This window comes from Dendrobates tinctorius, unplaced genomic scaffold (assembly GCF_039654945.1).
Source record: "Dendrobates tinctorius isolate UK_male_01 unplaced genomic scaffold, ASM3965494v1 ptg000196l, whole genome shotgun sequence".
NCBI classification, from domain to species: Eukaryota; Metazoa; Chordata; class Amphibia; order Anura; family Dendrobatidae; genus Dendrobates; species Dendrobates tinctorius.
In genome coordinates this window covers 5,578,528-5,584,527 of record NW_027361863.1, presented here as the reverse complement: position 1 = coordinate 5,584,527, position 6,000 = coordinate 5,578,528, and the positions used below count along the sequence as shown (strand labels likewise).

The following is a 6,000-nucleotide window of genomic DNA, read 5'->3' as shown; positions in this document are numbered from 1 at the left end:
TACCCTTTTATAATAGGACAACAGCCCCTTTCACACAACATGATGGCCACAACAGTCTCCCATGGCAGTATGATAACCTCAACAGCCTCGTAAACACAATATAATGACCCCCACAGCCCCCTACACACTATATGCTGTCCCCATAGCTCCCTATACACAATATGATGGCCCCAACAGTCTCCCATACACAGTAAGATAGCCTCTACACCCTCACATACACAATATAATTACCCCCAACAGCCTTTCATACACAGTACGTTGTCCCTACATACCCTTATATTATATGACATAGCCCCCTACACACAATATGCTGTCCCCACAGCCCCCCATACACAGTATGATGTCTCCACCACCCCCTCACAGTATGATGCACCCTCAGCCCCCACATAAAGTATGTTACCCCCACAGCTCCCCACAAATTGTTATGTCCCCCACTATACCCCTGCTGCCAGCACGGTCTAAAAAAAAAACTTGTTGCCTAGCCTCATTAACCTGATACGCTGCGCCACTCTGTGCCGTGTGTGGATTGAGACCCCAAGCAGCAGGCATGATCCAGTGACATCATCATGTCTGCTGCACTGAGACACAGATGCACAGGCTGAATGGTGGTACAGGGAGCCAACGGCTCTCTCTGCCTCCATTCTGTTTAACGGTGTATGCATCCTAGAATGGTGACGCCCTGGGCTCCCCTGGATCACGGGCCTCATAGCAGCAGCGTGTTGTGCCACTATCAGCGGTACATGACTACTTACAGCTGATACATGTTGACCCAACCATGCATGTTTTACTGTGAAACGCCGCATTGGGGATGATACAACCAGGATGACTTGTCCGAGGAGGTCCACACTCGTTTCTCCCCATCCTTCTTCACTTCCTTAATACACACACATACATAGGGAAAGTCCTGCCAGTCAACAGTAGTGGGGCATCGTTAAATAGTGGTCCTACTCGCATTGTCCCCAGCCTGTTATAAGTAGTATGTTTTCTCTGAAACATCACTTTATTTCAAACTAAAACATTATAAGGCTGCAATATCAAAGCCGGTCTCTGATTCATGATGCCTGTAGTTCCGGCAGCATAATGTCAGGTTCCCATCAACAGTTGGGGCAAGTATGACCACTTCCGGAATGATTCCGCAGCTCATGACTCACGGGTACGTGATGTCCTCTTCTTGCCCACGCCCTTGGGTCTCACACACTGCTTGCTTCATGCTCCGAAAACTGAAAAGTAAAAAGTGTATAGGTCTCATAAAAAAGGCTACACAAACCAATTTTTTCTTATTTTTTCTTAATTTTTTTAAAAATAAAATAACATTAAAAATTTGCCGTCATGGTATTGAACTGACCCGCAGAGAAATTTTTATGGCACAGTGCTGGAAAAAAAATGATACCCATGAAAAATAAAACCCAGGAAACAGAAGAATTGCTTTTTTTCTTTCAATTCCACCCAAAAAGACATTGGTTTTTCATTTTTCCAATATACTACAAGGCAAATTGAATGGTGTCATTGAAGACTAAAAGCCCTCATCTGTCTATGTTGAAATAGAGATAAAAATAAAAAACGTTATGGGTCTCGAAAGTCAGAGATGAAACAGTCTAAGGGAAAAGAAGAAAAACTGTAGAAAAATGGGTTTTAAGGGAATCTGCTATGCAATTTGAGAGTAGCGTGATGAAGGGGAAGAGACCCTGATTCCATCAATGTGTCATTTAGTTTACTGGGTGCAGCATCTGTGACACAATTACTGTTTTCTCTGCTGCAGATCTAGCAGAGCTCGGATTGCTGAGCTGTGTATAACCCCTCCCACATCACTGATTGGCTGCTTTCTGTGTACACTATCCTGTATATTAACAGAAATCTGCTCCTCATTGGTGCCAGGAGGCATGAGACGCCTAGCCCTGTAATGATAATCTCCTGATGATAACAAACTGATTTTATTTAAACAAAAGTACACAGCCTAGTAAGTGACACATCACTGGAATCAGAGTCTCAGCCCCTACATTATGGTGCTTTCAGAATACGTAGCTTAAATCTGCTGACAGATTCCCTCTAAAGAGAGTTTATCACGCATCCGTTCATTCCTCACCCAAGAATCTGCAAAAACCCTAGTCCATGCCCTCATCATCTCTCGCCTTGACTACTGCAACCTCAAGCTCTGCGGCCTCCCCTCAAACACTCTCGCACCCCTCCAATCTATTCTAAACTCTGCTGCCCGACTAATCCACCTGTCCCCCCGCTATTCCCCAGCTTCTCCCCTCTGTCAATCCCTTCACTGGCTCCCAATTGCCCAGAGACTCCATTACAAAACCCTAACCATGACATACAAAGCCATCCACAACTTGTCTCCTCCATACATCTGTGACCTCGTCTCCCGGTACTTTCCTGCACGCAACCTCCGATCCTCACAAGATCTCCTTCTCTACTCCCCTCTTATCTCCTCTTCCCACAATCGCATACAAGATTTCTCTCGCGCATCACCCCTACTCTGGAACTCTCTACCACAACATATCAGACTCTCACCTACCATCGAATCCTTCAAAAAGAGCCTGAAGACCCACCTCTTCCGACAAGCCTATAACCTGCAGTAACCACCGATCGACCAAACCGCTGCACGACCAGCTCTACCCTCGCCTACTGTATTATCACCCATCCCTTGAAGATTGTGAGCCCTCGCGGGCAGGGTCCTCTCTCCTCCTGTACCAGTTATGACTTGTATTGTTTAAGATTATTGTACTTGTTTTTATGTATACCCCCCTCACATGTAAAGCGCCATGGAATAAATGGCGCTATAACAATAAATAATAATAATAATAATAATAATCACAGAAGAACGACTTTGATGTGTAATGTGCAGAGAGATGGACAAATGAGTCTCAGCAATGAAATCATTGTACCTAAACTCACGTTTGGTCCCCAACAAAACGGTCCAAGCTCCTCCTGTGTAATGCATCTCCCGGACTCCCAAGCTCTGAGATATAGTTGAGCCGTACCGAAAGTGAGTTCAGAAATAACAATTACATTTACATCCTATATTGTTAGTGCAGATAGTCATGTTGTTTTTCATGTTATTTTGCTTTATTCCCTTCCAAGTTATCTTGAGTTCATCCAACTCTGCCCGAACGTTCGGGAGCCTCCAGGAAAAAAGCATAACAATTGGCAAATCTCCTGGGTGCACTCTGACCGAAGCCACCTCATAGAAAACAGCACATCCACAGGAGTCTTGTCCATAATGCTGAGATTGTCATGTGTCATGACTAGTGATGGGCGAGCACTAAAATGCTCGGTGCTTGCCGAGTACAGTGATACTTGGGCGAGTAATGAGTAGTGGCGAGCACGTTCGTTCATCACTAGTCAGGACTTGAGAATCATACAGTATTGCATTGTTTTTGTTACACTGCTGTGTAATCAGGTTTGCCTTTTAGAAGTTTGTCCTGTCTGCCTCGCCAGCTCTGATGTAAGTAAACCCTCCCTTCTTCTTCCCCAATCAGCGTATGTCAGCCATTTTTAAAATTTCATGTATCTTCTTTACTGTATCTTCTGCTGGCTCCTTTTCCCTTCTCTATGTTGATGACACCCAATTCTACACCTCATCTCCCGGCATCGCCCCCTGCATTACTACAGAATACCAGTGATTGTCTCTCCACTGTCACTAACATCATGTTCCTCCCTCTATCTAAAACTGAATCTCTCAAAAACGGAACTCCATATGTTGGAACCTATCTATAGGATATTGCCATCTCCATGTGTGGTTCTACCATTACTCCCCACCAACATGCTCGCTGTCTTGGGGCCATATTTGATTCCAATTTTTCATTCACCCACTACATCCGATCACTCACTCACTCATGCCACATACATCTCCAAGACTTTTCATGCGCCAATTCTTTGGAATGCGCTACCCAGGAGAATTTGATTAATTCCCAATACACATAGTTTTAAGCATGACATATAAGCGCATTTCTTAAGACTGGCCTATTGCCTTACCTCACTTATCTAACTATCGCTGTCGAAACATGTGTTCACACACCCTCCATGTACTTAATAACCCGTTCTTCATAACAGTGCCTCTGCAGTTGAGTCAATCTATCCGATGAAATCTCTTTGAGTGAGTACTAGTTCATAAGGACAGTTATAGAAATAGTGTCTCAAGAGCACCACACACTGCCTAGTCATGGAGTCAGAATAGGGAGACTTAGTAATCAGAGGGAGCCCCAGTGTCCATTCAAAATGGAAAAAATTGGGAGCATTTATTACCATAGTGCTGGTAAAAGAAATTACCCTCAGGGACCTCCCTAAAAAGTACTGCCAAAAGTTATCACGTTTAGTTTATGTAGACGTCACGTACCTCTAGCCCTGCTCAGACGTAGACTTCATCTAACCCTACTGAAGTCTAGACTTCATGTAGGTTTAGTTCTGTCTCACAATACATGGGTCCAGACTTCACATAGCCATACATTTTGTTCAGTGTTCATGTACACCTAACTCAGCCGAGACTTCTTGTGACCCTAGTAGTCTGTCACACTTTTGTCAGAAACAAGATGGTGCACTGCGAGACTAAAAGGAAGGAGAGCTCTGACACTAGGGAAAGATTAAAGGGGGGCACCCCTGACACTTGCCCTGTGCAACCCTAAGCTCCCTAGATGGATTTTTTCACCCCAGCGATCAAGTTCCTATCCCTGTCTTACCCTGAGAACAACCCTGACAAGTCCGAACGGCAGCAGGTACGCTAGTCCTACTCTAGCATAAAGGCACAAAAGGAAACAGATATTGATAAAAGAAACAGCAATCGCTCAACACGCTCCCAGACTACAGAAAAGGGGGAAAAATTAGGTGAGACAAACCAAATAGGAGATAAGCTAAAGGAAGACACTCAAACAAACTTTTAAACAGATATCTACAGAGATAACTCCTAGACTATTTCTCCTCACAAAGCTTGAAACTCCAGCTCCAAACCAGGTTATAGCAAGCTATCACTGGCAACTACTGAAACTAACAGGTAAGGATGTATACTGGAAGGGAGTGGCAAACTCAGAACAGCTAAAAGAACTCAGAACAAGCTCTAGCAGACAGACTGTTTAACCCTTGCAACAAGGGAAACTCAGAACAGCTAAAAGAACTCAGAACAAGCTCTAGGAGACAGACTGTTTAACCCTTGCAACAAGGGAAATATCACTGCCCTAGTCTGGACCCAAACTTTATCTAGCCCTGCCCATTTCAAGACATCATGTAATGCTAGCTTATGCCAAGACTTTATAAACCCCTAGCTCCAGCCTAGATCTCATGAGTTCACCTTAGACTCCTTGTGGCCCTAGCCTAGCGGGCTCAGATTTCATGTATACCTGGTTCCAGACCAGACTTCTTGCTTCTCTACTCGAAGCCCAAACTTTATTTGTCCTGACCCAAGTGAAGACTTTGTGATGACCCCACTACTGCTCATATTTCCTTTTAACCCTAGTTTTGGCCCAGATTTCACATACCCCAATCCAGTCTTACCTGTTCATAAACTTCGGCAGACATATTATATGTTGCATATTTACGATGACTAATTACTTTCTTCCAACAAAGAAGCGTCCTCGTTGTTTTTCCTCTCCTTGCATTACATATTGATCGGCATCCTCGCTGTCCTATTAATATGAGATGATTTAATGCAGCCATTTCAGATGAATTCTAGTTTTATGCAGTAACAGCTGCCGCTATCGGAGACCCGGCAAATTATTTTACTCAATAATCACAAATCTGACTCTTGTGTGATAGATGAGTCTATACTAACACACCTCTGAAGGCAATATCGTCTGTGAGCGCTATGCTCAGGAGACAATCATGAAATTCACATTTTTTGTTTTGTTTGTCTGATCGGTTGTGAGTTATGTTCATTGTTTGTTACTGCATTTTTCTATCAGATTGTTGTCCATATACATATATTTTCTACATTCGGGCCTCCCTACAACTTGGGGATGGGGTCAACCATCGATGAACAGTGGTTGTGCCTGTGCACTTTGTTCT

The 6,000-nt window shown here is 43.9% G+C and overlaps 1 long non-coding RNA gene across 1 annotated transcript in view; it reads right to left on the bottom strand.

Annotated features, from left to right (window-relative positions):
* Nucleotides 1-368: 368 nt before the first annotated feature.
* Nucleotides 369-6,000, bottom strand: part of LOC141056143 (uncharacterized) — a 118,221-nt gene continuing 112,589 nt past the window's right edge. Inside the window, exon 4 of the long non-coding RNA XR_012221582.1 lies at nucleotides 369-1,220. This is a non-coding gene — a long non-coding RNA (uncharacterized lncRNA). The remainder of the gene's footprint in view (nucleotides 1,221-6,000) is intronic.